This window comes from Lissotriton vulgaris, chromosome 8, assembly GCF_964263255.1.
Source record: "Lissotriton vulgaris chromosome 8, aLisVul1.2, whole genome shotgun sequence".
NCBI classification, from domain to species: domain Eukaryota; kingdom Metazoa; phylum Chordata; class Amphibia; order Caudata; family Salamandridae; genus Lissotriton; species Lissotriton vulgaris.
Window position 1 is genome coordinate 381900307 of NC_141696.1, and position 16932 is coordinate 381917238.

Genomic DNA, 16932 nt, shown 5'->3' on the forward strand with positions numbered 1-16932 from the left:
TTTTACTACTGTTTTTCCTCTCCAGGTTACAGGAGGCAACTAGGCAGGTAGTTCAAAGCAGTATGTTACAATAAGTACCCACTGTCCCTTGCCCACTACTGTCAGGTGGGGAATAGGTTTGCTTTGTTCAGCTACGTTATGGCCTCTCCCAGGTTAATGGCACTCTACTTGAATGTGAAAAGCCTCCTGGACCTCATCAAACCTTCAGCTGTGTTACGATATGTCAAAAGCCACAGGCCAGCTGTTTTTCTCCGACAGGAGACCCATCTATTAGGCACAAGCTGCCCATTTCTAGGCCGGTTTGGTTATGACAGGGTGTATCACTCAGGCTTCACACATGGCGCTTGAGGAATGTCTATATTGTTTCAGAAATCCTCTCCTTTGGTGGTCACAGTGTATCACACAAACACTAGGGCTGTTACATGGGAGTTGAGGGCTGATTGGAAGTGAGGCTTTATATTTATACTTTTATATCCTGCTATGTCCCACCACCCCTGCTGCAACGCTCTCCATGCAGTGGCTGAAAGCTAACATCCTGACTCTCCCTCAGGGTGTTACGGTGAAAAGGTGAGATTGTAATGCAATTCTGAACCCGGTCCTGGATGCCAGCTTCAGCTCATCCCCCCAAGCATTACTGAGCAGCTAGCTTCTCCTCATGGGCTGATTTGCAGGGCCTTTGCGATGCATGGCGCTGTTGGCATCCCACCCAGCGAGCCCACAATCATCATTCTGCTGTGAAATCTCGCCTAGATTTGATGTGGTTACCTGCTATGGACCTTCTCTCATTTCATTCAGTGTGCAATCTTCCGCATGGCATCTCAGATCATGCTCCGTTGTTGCTGTCATGAGGATCTCAATCCAATGTCCTGTGGCCAGCCTGGAGATTTAATGCACAATACTTGCAAACCTCAGAGTGTGAGACATTTGTTGACGAGGAATTACGTCAGTTCTTCAGGTTGAATGCGGGATTGGTGTCATTGGGGGCGACGCTTTGGGTGGCTAGTAAGATGTCCCTACAAGGCCACATTATAGGCAATATTCAGCGGGTGGGGGAGCTGCGTTTGGCTCGCCTAATTGATTTGGAAACAAAGAAAATGGGTGTGGAAGCAGCTCTCCGGCACCAGGATAATAAGCAAGTTTGTCATCTCCTGGCCATAGCCCGCACTGAGTTGCAGCAGGTCTCCCTGGAAGAGGCACAACAATGTTGGAAGGCTTCCACATAGAGGATGTATGCCACGGAGAACACATCTGGTAAATTATTGTATTGGCTGGCCACCCGGGGTGTATCTGACTGAGTGGTTCCTGTGAATCGGGACTCATTAGGTCACCTTCAAGTGGAGCTTCGCTTGATTAACCAGACCTTTGCTGATTTCTATTGAGGGTTATACTTTGTCCTCCGCCACCGGTGGAGATTGCCAACCCACACTTGGAAACTGCTGTTGACTATACCCAGTGCTCTAGCCCAAGGATTGGTCCAAGCTCTCACACTTGAGGAGGTGCGTGCCGTGGTGTCCGGGCTATAGGCCAGGAAAACGGCTGGCTGAGATGGGTATCCTATTGAATACTACAAATGGTTCCAGGAGATCCTATGTTCTTACCTTCTGAATCTCTATGTAGCTGAACTGCAGCAAGGGTTCTTTCCTCCAGAGCTAGACTGTGCTACCACAGTCGTTCTGCCCAAAGAGAGTCTTCTGAGGGACCAGTGTTCTGCCTATCGCCCATTTCGTTTATCAATACAGACATTAAGATCTATGCAAAAGTGTTAGCTGAGCGGCTAAGTCAAGCCTTACCTCACCTTCTCCACCCGGATCAATGTGGATTTGTGTCAGGCTGTAGTACACATCACTGTATAAGGAGGGTCCATGCAGTGCTGTCCCAGGCATCAGAGCTTGACAGCACTCTGGTCCTCTTATTACTTGTTTTTACATATGCCTTTGATGCATTGTCATGGGCGTTTATGGTTGGAGTTCTTTGCCTGGCTGTCTTGGGGGAAAAGTTCTGCTGCATGGTCTGTCTTCTTTACCGATTGCCGAGCACTGCTCTTTGCCCTGGTGATGGAACACCTGGCTCGGCTGATATGCTGGGATGCTCAGATCTCAGGTTGGCAGTGGGGGACTGCATTTGAAGACCATTTAGCACTATACATGGACACCATGCTTCTGGTCTTGAGAAATCCACAGCGTTTGGGCCCCCGCTCCCTGAAATTCCTTTGGCTGTATGGTGAGGCATCTGGACTCCAAGTTAATGAATGCAAGTCCTATTTGGTGGAGGTAAGGGGGGATGCTCCTGGGCGAAAGTTGTGCTCTAACATTCCTATATGGCATACCTCCTTTAAATACTTAGGGGTGAACATGTCTCCCATGCCGGATCTGGCCTTGGCCCTCAACATTAGGGAATTGGACCAGAAGCTTGATCTGGATCTCAGCTGCTGGGCCATGCTGCCATTGAATCCTATTGGGCACACAGCCCTCTTTAAAATGGTATGTGTCCTGCTTGGCCTGTATGTGTTCGGCAATTATCCATATTGCTTCCCCCACAAATGGTTTCCCTCAGCGACCACTAAACTTACTAATTTTGTGTAGACTGGGGTTCGGCACAAGGTGACATTTCACTAATTTCTTAAATATCCATTCAATGGCTGTCTGGGTTTATCAGATTTATTGCTATACTATCTTGCAGCACATACAGTGCCAATCAATGACTTGTTTACTGGGGGGTGGTATGATCCGCATATCGGTTGTAAATACACTCACTGGGTATGGATGTTCTGCTCGATCTGCAATATGGGGCCGACCTTCCGGATACATGGCAATCCTGCACGTGGGTATCCTTTGTCTGCTGGAGTGCAGCCCTCCGTCTCATTGGTTGGGACTGGTACCTAATGGGATGACCCCTCTAAGGCTCAAAACACGGCTCGGTCAGCTCTCAGCATTGGAGGGCTTTCTGGCATGGGATCAAATTGGATTCCCATACAAGGGAGATGTCTACAAAGGGGGAAAGATGATGTCCTTTCAGGAATTAAAGGGCAACTACTCAATGTCGAACTCAAAATTCTTTTGATACCTCCAACTGTGATCGAGTGAATCCCTGCCGGAATACAATTCATTAGAAGTTAAAATCTTGTTCTGGCAGTTAGGAAAAGAGGCCACCTCTGTGATCTATCTTTCCTTAATATTCCATGCCCTGGACTGTCTTAAGAAGGTCTGCAGAGATTAACATCCTGGGTGGGTGCCTTGAATGAGGATGACTGGAGGGAGGCTTACATAGCACCTAGGGAGCTGGCCCTATCTGGGAAGCTGCGTATGGTACAGTTAAACTATCAACATGCAACATATCTCTCCCTGAGACGCTTACAACACATGTGCTCCGAGGTGCACTTCCAGCAGCAGATTTTTTCCATGTTGCATGGGAATACCCAGCATTAAGACCCTTCTGGGTAGAGGTGGTTCAAATACTATCTGCCGTCTTGGGTCATCTCGTGGATTTGACGCCTCGTGTGGTACTGCTGGGTCTCATGGGAGGAGGCGTGGGTACCCAGGGCTGAACGTCCCTTCCTGGGGACAGCCTGTTTGGCCTCCAAGTGGGATGTGTCCTAGTGTAGAAGCAAAGAAAGCCACAGATTGTTGGAGGTTGGCTGGTGGGCAAGGACTGGTGTGCATATCAGGAGAAGCCAATTTTTGAGGCCCACGGCTGTTTGAAAAAACAAACATATGTGGGGGAAATGGTGTGGCTATTATGGGTTGTCAATATGATGACAATGCTGTATGCGTTGAAGTCAGAGTTTATTATTGTGCAATGCTCATGCACCTATCAAATGTACTGTGTCCTTCTATGGTCTGCTGCAAAACCTCCAGTAAAGCGGGTTCTAAAAAAAAAAAACATATGCAAGAGTATGATGTTCTGGTCAAGTGAGGGGGGATAAAGATATTGCACACATTAAAATAGCAAATATTAGATGTAAGTTATGCATGGAAGGGGATGACTTTCTTGTCTCACTCAGTGACCCAATAAAAATGTATTCATCCTTAACCAATGATATGAAGGAATTTGGGGATGTCTCACGGTTTTGCACTGATGTGCAAAAATTTCAAATATTGTATATATCCATGACCCCATGACCAACCACCCTGTTACAAAAACACACCCCTCTAAAATACAAACTTTTTCTCCAAACAATATGTCGCAAACTGCATACTTAAAACACACACGACCTATTGTGGTTGGGGACGATTTTGGCTCTCAGGATTACTTTGTAACCAAATATTCTGTACATCATTAAGACACTCCCCTTACAATTCTCCCCCACAACACTGAAGAAACTGCAAGGCACCATTGGGACATCATGTGTACATGAAAAAACCCAGGTTCGCTGGAAAAATAACACTTGGCAATCCAGTAAAAGGTGGACTGGGCATCCTAGATATTGCAAACTATGACCACGTATCACAATTAAGGCACGTAATAGAATGTGGTGCAATACCCGAGACAAAACATTCAAAGGCATGTTCATTTTGAGGGTTCCCTAGATACCCAACATGGACATGATGTAGGGCCAATATTCCTCTTCTGAAACAACACCATCCTCGAGGTGTGTGAGATGCACAGAGGTGAGGAAGAGAGAGTTCACATCTATTCCCTCATTCTCATGACCATACTTGTTTGCCATGATTTTAAGCAAGCATTCATGGGCGGTGAGTTCTTTACATGGAGGTGACTGGTGTATAAACATTTGGAGTACTTTGGATCTGGAATGTAAAATACTGTTCAACCCAATCAAAAATGAACACAGCCTACAGGAAAAAGAAAGGCTATACTATCTGCAACTATGGCACTTGGGCATTCATAAGTCCAGCAAACCACACACAAGTATATCTCTAACAGAATTTTAAAAAGAAGAGGACAAATGCCTTTCATCATATATACAATCTTGTCTACTCATCTCTTCTGGATAAGACACTCAGCCGGAAAAGGATAGAAACTGTCATCAGGAGATTCCTCACCAATAAAGAATACTACAGAGCTATTACCTCTTCTAGATGTGTAGCAGGTAGAACATAATTAGCGAAAATAGCAATGTACTGGAACTCAGTGGCATAATAAAGGCTCCCGCAGTGCAGGGAGGGGCACGAGTTCCAAGGGCCCCCCTCAAAACAGTACCCTGGCCTGAGAGCTCCTGAGTGAGTCTGCAGGGGGGCCCCTCCAGGTGCTTTGCAGGGGGGGGTTCAAGTTTCATTACGCCAATGTGGCAACTGATTCCAGTGATACTGAAAGTATGGGGTCATGGCAAATCAGAGAATTACTGGAGGAAGTTTGTATCTCCAGGCACACTGCTTCATCTATTATGGCATTGTTAACACAATAATGCAAATCAATCTTGAATTACCTAGATGCCATCTTTAAAAACAGATCCCCAGATTGTGAGATTATGTTATAATAGACCTTTGCATTCATTAAAGGGCAGGCTATTGTCATACCTTCTATGCACAACAAAACAGGGTGTTAACTCCATCTGGGTCACAGATAGGCTGTATTTTTTGTTGTGGAACTTATTGGAAATAGAGAAAATAACTTAGATGACAGAAAATAGAAACCAAAGCAATCATGGGCACCATTTCCTATCTTTCTTTTTGCAGAGAACTGAGAACTCATCTCTCCTAGAAATGTAAGAGTTTTGCAAATCACACTTCAATGTCAAAGGACTTGGAATGACTAACATTTCTGAGGTTGGTTAGTATGGCTCATGGGTGAATTTAAATATAGTATAAAACCTTCTCCTTTCTCCTCTGCAAGAAGGTATCACCCTTAATGGCTGTTGATCATCCTAGATAGCACACGCCCTGGATGTTCGGGCATGTGTTCTGATGGAATTGCATTCACCTATTCTTTAAATCCCCTTGGGCCAGTGGTTACAGTTAGGCATGAGTTGTAGTCCAAATACATTATTTGAGCCATAGAGTCCTTTACCTGGTGTATTACATTTCTGATAGGAATTTTGAAATGAGCATTAACAAACTTTCTTCAGGCATGCAAGACTCCAGGGTCAACCTGAAGGTAGTGGAAATGTGTTAAAGACTCAACTGCACATGAAAGAAATTCACAAGCAAAAGAGGAGTAACGCTGAGCTACTCACATAGAATGCTTTGCAACTCAGGTGTCACAGACAGGAGAAATAAGAAAAAACATGATTTAAAGTGAAATGCACTTGTAAAAATCTCCAAAGCCAAATACAAATTAAATGGTTCATTAGTGGACAGCACAGCAGTACATCTATCCAGATGCAGATCACAAGCGCAACTGTAGTCTGACTGGAACTATTTTCAAATGTTCTAGATGGAACATGGAATTAATAATAAAACATAACAGAGCGCATGCCAAATGCAAAGAGCATGATTTATGTAATGAAAGCGACAGAGCATAGAACGCAACAGCACATTTTTCTAGGTATTTCTTTATATGTAAATCATCACCCCTTATATAGTGGAGAAGCGTGGCTCAATGGTTAGAGCGGCAGACCCTGATGCTGAGGTCTGGCCCGGGACCAGAGGTCTGGCCAGGGACCTCAGCGGCTCTTGGACTCAATCTCCACGGACCTGTTAATTCTCGCCTTGGTGCTTAGTCTAATCATGGGTCCCACTCCGTGACTCTGGGCAATAGCTTGCTTAATCTCCACAACGACCCAAGCAGCGCTTGGATGCCTGGCTTCACCTTGGTGGTGCCCAGGAGTGGACATCTCACAGGAAAGCCAGGAAGGGTTCCACAGTGGTATGAATACAGCACTACGAGACCTCTGGGTAGAATGCGCTATACAAACACATTTACATATTACTCACGAGCAACATTTTACACTCTGAAGGACTTAAAGAAAAAAGTTTGTCTTCTCTCAGGTATTCATGGAATTTCGTTAAAATTTCAAAACAAGAGGGGATGTACTTCAAAACACTTAGGGCCAGATTTATCATAGTATTGGGCTCCCCTTGTATCATGCATTATGTTGCATGGGCAACACAACACTAAAGTCAGATTTACCAAGCAACGCTTTGGAATTCTGGAGCAACACAAGGCAGAGCAAGTCACTGCCTTGCATTAGTCTGCCCTGGGAAAGGCATTCTATTTGTGGAGCCTGGGTTTTTCTACACATCCACCCATGGATTATAGCGCATTCCCAGATTTGCTAAAACTGATAAACCTGTGGAGGTGTCACAATGCTAAGCCTTACACGGGGTGGCACAAAAAGGAAAAATATCTTTCTTTCTCCTCCTTATTTCTGCATTCTAAGTGTGCTGCATTCTATTGGTAAACATGGCACATTCCTGTCTTCTCCATTTCATGCAGTGCAGCTCAGCAAGTTGACTTGTTGCATTGTGTTGCATGAAAGATTGAGAAATCTGGCTCCCACAGTTTAAGTATTGGACCCATGATTTTCATGCTTTTATTTTAGAAGGTACATTGGCAGGTCTGCTGTGTGCATGAAACCAATAGAGCAAATACCAGGGTCAGTTTTTCCAAGTCACATAATAAACAAGCATTTGCAATGCAATAGGTCTCGCATTAGGAAAGTTTGAGCTATTGGTCTTGTGAATGACAAATTTTGTATTTATGTGTTGGTTTTAAAAATAGCGAAATGAATAGCTTTGTCATTTACAATGCCAATACTTTTAACTTTTGCAAATGTGACACCTATAGCATTTGTAATGCACCATGTTTTGTATTTACGTGACTTAGATGTATTGATATTACAAATAACAATGGCTTTTAATTTTTTTAAAATAAATAATACTTAAATAAAAGTTATTGTAATTTATAATGGCAATAGCTTAAACTTTTGTAAATAACTTTTGTGAAGATTATGTTCAGTGTATTTTATTGTGACGAAATCCAAGAACAGAAGTGAAATATTAACATCTTTTTGTGACATTTGTAATAAAGCTTGAAACATTGAGAGAACATATTTGAACCAGTTGTTGTTGAATATTTGCACAGATTGATGCTGTAGTGGCACGGAGTGATGTTGTGGTGGCGACGAGTAATGCTGTGGCGTTCAGTGATGCTGTGGTAGCGCATAGTGATGTTGTGGTGCCCCTGAGTGATGCTGTGGTGTCCCTGAGTGATGCTGTGGTGGTGCAATAGATAGATAGAGTGAGGGGGATAGATAACTAGAGGGAGGGCGATAGATAGATAGATAGAGTGAGGGCGATAGATAGATAAATAGAGTGAGGGTGATAGATAGATAAATAAATAGAGTGACGGCGATTGATAGACATAGTGAGGGCGATCGATAGATAGAATGATGGAGATAGATAGTGAGTGCGATAGACAGATAGAGTGAGGGCGATAGCTAGATAGATAGCTAGATAGATAGAGTGAGGGCGATAGAGTGAGGGCGATAGATAGATAGAGTGAGGGTGATAGATAGATAGAGTGAGGGTGATAGATAGATAGAGTGAGGGGGATAGATAGATAGAGGGAGGGCAAAAGATAGATAGAGTGAGGGCGATAGATAGAGTGAGGGCGATAGATAGAGTGAGGGCGATAGATAGAGTGAGGGCGATAGAGTGAGGGCGATAGAGTGAGGGCGATAGATAGATAGATAGAGTGAGGGCAATAGAGTGAGGGCGATAGATAGATAGAGAGTGAGGGCGATAGATAGAGTGAGGGCAATAGATAGATAGAGTGAGGGCAATAGATAGATAGATAGATAGATAGATAGATAGATAGATAGATAGATAGATAGATAGATAGATAGATAGATAGATAGATAGATAGATAGATAGATAGATAGATAGGAGTGAGGGCGACCGATAGATAGAGTGAGGGTGACAGACAGATAGATAGAGGGCGATAGATGTGTGTGGTTGTGTATGTGTGTGTGGTTGTGTGGTTGTGTTTGTGTGGTTGTGTGTGTGTGTGATTGTGTGTGTGTGTGTGTGTGTGTGGTGTGGTTGTATGTGGTTGTGGTTGTGTGTGTATGGTTGTGTGTGTGTGTGTGGTTGCATGTGTGGCTGTGTGTGTGGTTGTGTGTGTGGTTGTGTGTGTGTGGTTGTGTGTGTCTGGTTGTGGTTGTGTGTGGGTGTGTGTGGTTGTGTGTGTGTTTGTGTGTGTTTATGTGTGTGTTTGTGTGTGGGGTTGGGGTTGTGTGTGTGGTTGTGGTTGTATGTGTGGTTGTGTGGGGTTGGGTGTGATTTTGTGTGGGGTTGGGTGTGATTGTGTGTGTGGTTGTCTGTGAGATTGTGTGTGTGGTTGTGTGTGTGGTTGTATGTGTGTGTGCGTGGTTGTATGTATGTGTGCGCGCGGTTAGAGAAGGATGTATGTGGAAGAGAGCAGCAGATCAGCACAGCAGAAGAGAACAGGGAGTTAAAGAAGGAGGCGGGTGGAAGAGAGCAGCAGATCAACACAGGAGAAGAAAACAGGGAGTTAAAGAAGGAGGCGGTGGAAGGGAACAGCAGATCAGCACGGGAGAAGAGAACAGGGAGTTGGAGAAGGGGGCGGGGTGGAAGAGAGCAGCAGATCAGCATGAGAGAACAGAACAGGGAGTTAACGAAGGAGGCAGGTGGAAGAGAGCAGCAGATCAGCACAGGAGAAGAGAACAGGGAGTTAAAGAAGGAGGTGGGGTGGAAGAGAGCAGCAGATCAGCATAGGAGAAGAGTACAGTGAGTTAAAGAAGGAAGCGGGGGGAAGAGAACAGCAGATCAGCACGGGAGAAAAGAACAGGGAGTTAAAGAAGGAGGTGGGGTGGAAGAGAGCAGCACATCAGCATAGGAGAAGAGTACAGTGAGTTAAAGAAGGAAGCGGGGGAAGAGAACAGCAGATCAGCAGGGGAGAAAAGAACAGGGAGTTAAAGAAGGAGGCGGGTGGAAGAGAGCAGCAGATCAGCACGGGAGAAAAGTACAGTGAGTTAAAGAAGGAGGCGGGGTGGAAGAGAGCAGCAGATCAGCACAGGAGAAGAGAACAGGGAGTTAAAGAAGGAGGCGGGTGGAAGAGAACAGCAGATCGGCACAGGAGAAGAGAACAGGGAGTTAAAGAAGGAGGCGGGTGGAAGAGAACAGCAGATCGGCACAGGAGAAGAGAACAGGGAGTTAGAGAAAGAGGTGGGTGGAAGAGAACAGCAGATCAGCACGGGAGAAAAGAACAGGGAGTTAAAGAAGGAGATGGGGTGGAAGAGAGCAGCAGATCAGCATAGGAGAAGAGTACAGTGAGTTAAAGAAGGAAGCGGGGTGGAAGAGAGCAGCAGATCAGCACAGGAGAAGAGAACAGGGAGTTAAAGAAGGAGGCGGGTGGAAGAGAACAGCAGATCGGCACAGGAGAAGAGAACAGGGAGTTAGAGAAAGAGGTGGGTGGAAGAGAACAGCAGATTAGCACAGGAGAAGAGAACAGGGAGTTAAAGGAGGAGGCGGGTGGAAGAGAACAGCAGATCGGCACAGGAGAAGAGAAGAGAACAGGGAGCTAGAGAAGGAGGCTGTGGAAGAGAGCAGCAGATCAGTACGGGAGAAAAGAAGAGAACAGGGAATTAGAGAAGGAGGCGGGTGGAAGAGAGCAGCAGATCAGAACAGGAGAAGAAAACAGGGAGTTAGAGAAAAAGGCGGGTGGAAGAGAACAGCAGATCAGTATGGGAGAAGAAAATAGAACAGGGAGTTAGATAAGGAGGTGGGTGGAAGAAAGGGAGGGCGATAGAGTGAGGGCGTTAGAAAGATAGAGGAAGGGCGATAGATCGAGGGAGGGTGATAGATAGAGTGAGGGCGCTAGATAGAGTGAGTGAGGGCGATAGAAAGATAGCGTGAGGGAGGGCGATAGATAGATGGAGTGAGGGAGGGCGATAGATAGATAGAGTGAGGGGGGCGATAGATAGATATATAGATAGATAGAGTGAGTGAGGGCGATAGCGTAAGGGAGGGCGGTAGAGTGAGTGAGGGCGATAGAGTGAGTGAGGGCGATAGAGTGAGTGAGGGCAGTAGAGAGGGTGGTAGAGTGAGGGCGGTAGAGTGGTAGAGTGAGGGCGGTAGAGTGAGGGCATGAGGGCGGTAGAGTGAGGTCGGTAGAGTGAGGGCAGTAGAGTGAGGGCGGTAGAGTGAGGGCGGTAGAGTGAGGGTGGTAGAGTGAGGGCAGTAGAGTGAGGGTGGCAGAGCGGTAGAGTGAGGGCGGTAGAGTGGTAAAGTGAGGGTTGTAGAGTGGTAGAGTGAAGGTGGTAGAATGAGGCCGGTAGAGTGAGGGTGGTAGAGTGGTAGAGTGAGGGCCGTAGAGTGAGGGTGGTAGAGTGAGGGCGGTAGAGTGGTAGAGTGAGGGCCGTAGAGTGAGGGTGGTAGAATGAGGGCGGTAGAGTGAGGGCAATAGAGTTGTAGAGTGAGGGCAGTAGAGTGGTAGAGTGAGGGCGGTAGAGTGAGGGGGCGGTAGAGTTGTAGAATGAGGGCGGTAGAGTGAGGGCGGTAGAGTACCCACAGAGTAGGATCTCTGGTCAGGGGCACCTCTGCCTGCTGGCCAGGTTAATTTCAGCATGAAGAGTCAAACGTCACAGAGGGCTCTGCCAGCCCTGACCTGGATGTAGTGTGAAGTCAGTAAAGAAGATCCTGGCCAAAAATGAAGCAGCAAGACTAAGCAGGGAAGGACCCGCCTGTTAGAGCTATGCACTGGTCAATTTTGGCACTTGTGACCATCTCACATAAGCTCTTCTGAAAAGAGTCCCATAGCTGCTAATGCAAACTTTGAGAGAGCTCTCTTCTGTAGGTTCACTTTGTTCTTGACTTCAGTACAAATGGGCGTAGGTTGTAACAGCAAGCATTGGGGGCAGTGCGGTTATCAAACTGTGGGGGCGTGCGGTTATCTGAAAGAAAATACTGCTATGCAAAAACAGCCTTTTGGCAACCAACAATAAAAAAAGCATTGGTAAGACCAATAGGGCTTGCCTTTTGCATCCACTGGCTTTGCTAATGATTGTTGCAGATGCTGTTAAGCATCAGCAAAATGCTTTACAGCGACGCTGCATTGCATCGGCAATAAAAAAAAGCAAAGGTGAGATGATGCAGCTGCTGTTGCTAATCACGGCGTGACACGGGCGCCATTTACCATTTTCTTTTAACTGATTGGTCTTAGATGGCAGACGTCACTTACTTCGGCAAAGCGAGCAATAGTGTTATTGATGTAGAGGAGCCAAATGGCAGCTGTTGGACCTTCCAAATAAAAAAGTGGGGAAAAACATATGATTGTGAGGGTAGGACAGAAAAGGGGAATGGGTTTGAAGGGAGGAGGGAATATAAAATGAAAGTAAAGTCGTGGGTGAAGTGAGTGGGACAAGGAGCACACAGGAGAGGCACCAAGAGCGCAGGGGTCAGTGAGTGTTGAGAGGGAAACAGCACACTAAGACACAATGGCGGGAGCTGGAAAACACATACACTCAAGGACTGCTGAAAGAAAAACAAAATAGTTCCCTAAATGTTAACATTAAAAGCATACAAGACATCCAAACAACAAGAAAAGCGGACATCAAAGGAAGGGTACGAGCATATGGGGTGTGAGCGATAATGAAAGTTAATTGCTGTAAGAGGGGCAGCTGGAAGTGAGGCACAGCAAGCGCTGGCGAAAGCAGTCTACTGCTTTCAAGTCCGATGCCAGCTTCGCGTTTGAATGCATTACATGCACTTGCCATAAACCGCTAGGCTCGACCTAAAAACTAGCTCCTGCGCCAAACAAACAGAATTTGTATCATGACCCCTGTCATCCTGTTTTAATATCCTGAGGATTCTCATTTACCCATGGCTAGCTAATTCAAACATACCTCTGAAGAGCTCAAATGCTCTCACCACTAGCAATCCGAACAAGCAAGTCTTGATTGTTTTCGAGCCTAATGCAAGGCACATCTCTAATAGTTACCGTTTTCTGGAGTAAAGTATTTGAATTCTCTAATTTAATTCCATTTTATATTTTATTGGTGTAAGAGTCAAACAATGCTCCCATTGGGTGGAAGGAAGTCTGAGCCTAATGGACATAAAACAATGAAGACTGAGGTTTTATTAAAAAGCCTGTCCTATTAGTGAAGGTAAAAGCAGACCTTCACATGCAGCGTGCGCACAAATCTGACATTACAAACTGCAGTGGGTTGCCTATCATTTCACAGTGTATAATAATGTATGCACCAAAGGCCTCCCAAAATGAAGATGTGTTTCCATTTATCGAACAGCAGGTTCTTCTCAGCTATATTCCTGCTCAAATACAGCCCGAGCGGACATGTGAACAATTGATTCATGTCTTTATGTTATGCCATTACGAGAACAACAAAAACAAGTCCAGCAGTAAACCATCTCGAGTCTCTTAGCAACCCCTCAATGCAGCACTTTTTCTTAGTGTGGGCAAGGGTGCAATATATCGAACACAGCTTACTAAGAGTGGAAGCAGAGGTGACGATTTTCATATCCTTAGAAATAGACAAAAGGTTTTGCAAATTCGTAGGAAAATAATAATTACTTCCCCAACTAGGACAGACAGCTGCAGTATTTCAGTTAACCGCTAAAGAAAAGGACAAAAGCGAAGAATGAGTGGACGCCTCGCTGATTTTGTGGCTGCATTGACTCGTAGTCCCATAACTCAAAGCCCCAGGAGGAAGAGGGCCTGCTTGCTGCCTTACCCCATGTGCTATAAAGCGACATGACAAATCCCGCTGCGCTGGCCGGACCCGTCCTGCGCCCATTAGCACCAAAGCAGAGATACATACCCTTCTTGGCTTTGCGGTGGGGAGCGGTCTGGTACTTCTGGCAAGACCATTTCTACGTTCCACGTATAAACCCAATTTCCGCTCCTGTCCGCATTTTTTTTCCAAGACTCTAGCTGGGGTGGGATTCTGTCTCCCGGCTTGTTTGGACTTGGAGAACGGGTTGCTTGTGGATTCTCACTGTTTGAGTCGCTTCTCACTTTAGCTCCTGTTTGCACTTCCTTTCTACCTACCAGTATCCTGCTTGTCCCCCAGCTTGTTTCGTTTTGAGGAGAGGCGGAGGTGTGTGTGAGGGGACCGCACGCAGCTTGAACTTAAATAAAACCACGTGCTCGCTCGCGCAGCTCTGCAGCCGGGGCGGAGCAGTGCACGCGCGAACACGAGCAGGTTTACCACAAGCCGGGCACGAAAGCAGCGGGAGCGCACGTCGCCGTGAGCGTGCACATCAGATCGCCGGAGGAGACACGCCGATCTCCGAGGCTTCCTGCTGCCTACACTGACCCGCTGCAGAGGGAGAGGGACACGCAGAAAGAGCCAGGTGAGTGGGTGGTGGGCAGGGTGGGGGCTGTGTGTGTGTGTCAGTCAGCGTGTGTGTGTGTGTCAACATGTGTGTGTGCGTGCGTGATTGTGAGAGGCTGCCCTGTGAATGTGGAATGTGGAGCAAAAGATGTGCACGGCTGGGGGGGCAGTGCATGCGCGGTCACGAGGTGTAATCGGCGCTCGTGGCCAGATCTAGGTCGCTTCACAAGGAACTCGGTGACAATAGGTCTAGCGAGACCTAAAAATGTAACAATTGTGAAAAATTCAACAATCATGAGTACACTTCTTTTTATGTTTGACATATAGTAGACCAGACACAGCACAAGTTACTTTGTTAAGAGAACAGGGCAAACTACCATATGTTTTGTTGCAGTAAATAGTTCAGTTCAATATTTTTAGTAGATGTATGGTACACATAATTTTCACTGAGTCTCACAGCAGTTATACCTTAAAATCATAGATTCTGTTAGCACACATTCAAAACAATACTAAGCAAGTGTTCAAATTTATACCTATCACATACGCTAGGATATAGACAATTAGAACATGCTCTTTAAGCCAACAAGGGCCAGATGTACGAAGATTTTTGCAGTCAAATCACAAAAGTGTATTTTAAGTGATCACAAAAATGCCTTTCTGATGTACAAATCTCAAATTGTTTCCGAACTGCGGTTTGGGATTGCATCCTAATTCTGATTCTGTATTTTGAAGGGGCGTTTTTAGGGTGCCCCTTCCAAATACCGAATTGTAGTGGTATACATAAATGTTTTGCGTCCTAATTCCAGTCACAAAACATTCATCCTTTACCTCCTCCTCAAAGGAGGTGGTAAGCCATTTGCAAATGCTTCTTTGTGAATGTTTACCAAAGCATTTTAAGAGTATGCAGTGGTATTATGAACGTACTACCTTCCGTATAAAATATCAAATTTACATTTTCAATATTTAAACACATTCTGCTTTCCTTTAGGGGAAATGGCTGCATTACAAACAAAGGTTGCTTTATTTAAAAGCAATCACAGATATGGTGGTATGCTGACCCCCAACAGACCACCATCCCTGTAATGTCAGTCATTCCTAATGGGCTGCAAATTGCAACTCAGCTCATTAATAATCGCAAGGTAGGTCAATTTGCGACAAACCTACAAATCACTAATTTAAAAATAAAAGTTTCATACTTTAAATACAGTGATTACCAAATAGTGATTTGAAAAAATCGCTGTTTGGAAATTGCCATTCTAAATGTTTGTACATCTAAACCTTAGACAGGAAAAAGAAAGAAATTTTGACTTTTACACATTATTGTGGTATTGCTCTGAGTCAAACACTCTATCCCTCATCCGAGTGAAGAGATACCATTCACACTGTGTTGTTGCTTGTAAGCTCATTAACAGTGACAATTGAAATGATATATGTATTTTTAATGTGAAGATTACCGAAATCAAAGCATTATCTTTATGAACTCTAATTCCAGTAGATAATATATTAGATAATGGGAACTAGATTTTATGAAAAAGAAAATCACAAGCAAACACTACAAAGACTCCTCTCTAACAATGAATTAAGGAATACCTGTCAAGTATTGCAGTTAACAGGAAGCATTTCATTGTCCTTGGCATATCCTGTATTGGGCTCAGCAGGTCGATAACAGGTCCATCATAGTACCATTCAGTGGTATTTGTAAAATGAGATTGAAACCAGGCTTAAAGTAAAATCCAACATCTCTCTTACAGAAGATTTAACCAGAAATAGAATCATACTTGGCAGCAATTTTTAGTCAAATATGTCCCCTGGAGCACCTGTCACAGCCACTTCTAAAACATAATTCAATTTTAATGGACTCAGAAGTTGTGCAGATCAATGTTAGGCATTACATTCCGTGAAAACTTTCCCAGATTATTATTATTTATGAAGCATCATCTGCCATGCAGTGTGTAAAAGGCCTAGAAATGTCAGAATAATTTATTTTCCTAAAGCAACACAATGTGACATTGATGTAGGGCTTGTGAGGTCGAAAATTGTTAACAATCTGAAAACATGAAAAGAGGAATGATCTATAGTAACTACCACTTTGTATGTCAAGTTATTATCCTGGTACCTCAGATCTTTCCAGGAAGCCAGGGAACAGGAATATATATTACAACTACACTAGGGATCACGGCAAATCTGTCAATGTGAATCTTTCAAGTGCTTAGATACAAAACACTACGATTAAAATGGAACATTGAGAAAATAGATACGAACTAAGTATGGCTGTACACATGTATAGTTTAAAATATTCAATGCAATAACTAATACTCCCAAAAATTAATTAATTAATTAGTTAATATAAACGCTTATCAAACAGAAAATATATTCTGTTCCTAAAATTAAAGTTCAAACCACTTGTCCGTTTTCAACGGATTCAATTTTTCTACGATTTACAAAAAGGGGGTGGTGATGAACAGAGTGTCTGAGTTAAACAGACCACTCTTACCCAGTCCAAAGATCAGGGCTTGATCCATCACCGTTATTTATCTCACTGCCCCATCCCAGCTCAGAACCTGGCTATATGCAAATCAGTCTGTCCCTGGCCCAGTGCATCATGGGAACAGGGCAGACTAAACTACCAAGCCAATTCTTCACCAGAAAGGAGACAAGCTACCGGGGACCGGTTTCTGGCATTTCAGCCTTCTTCGGCCCGGCTTGCTTGAATCCTGATG

General features: G+C 44.8%; 1 protein-coding gene across 1 annotated transcript in view; it reads right to left on the minus strand.

Annotated features, from left to right (window-relative positions):
• Window positions 1–16932, minus strand: part of MYO16 (myosin XVI) — a 2821299-nt gene that overhangs the window by 2206268 nt on the left and 598099 nt on the right. The gene's annotated exons all lie outside the window — the stretch shown is intronic.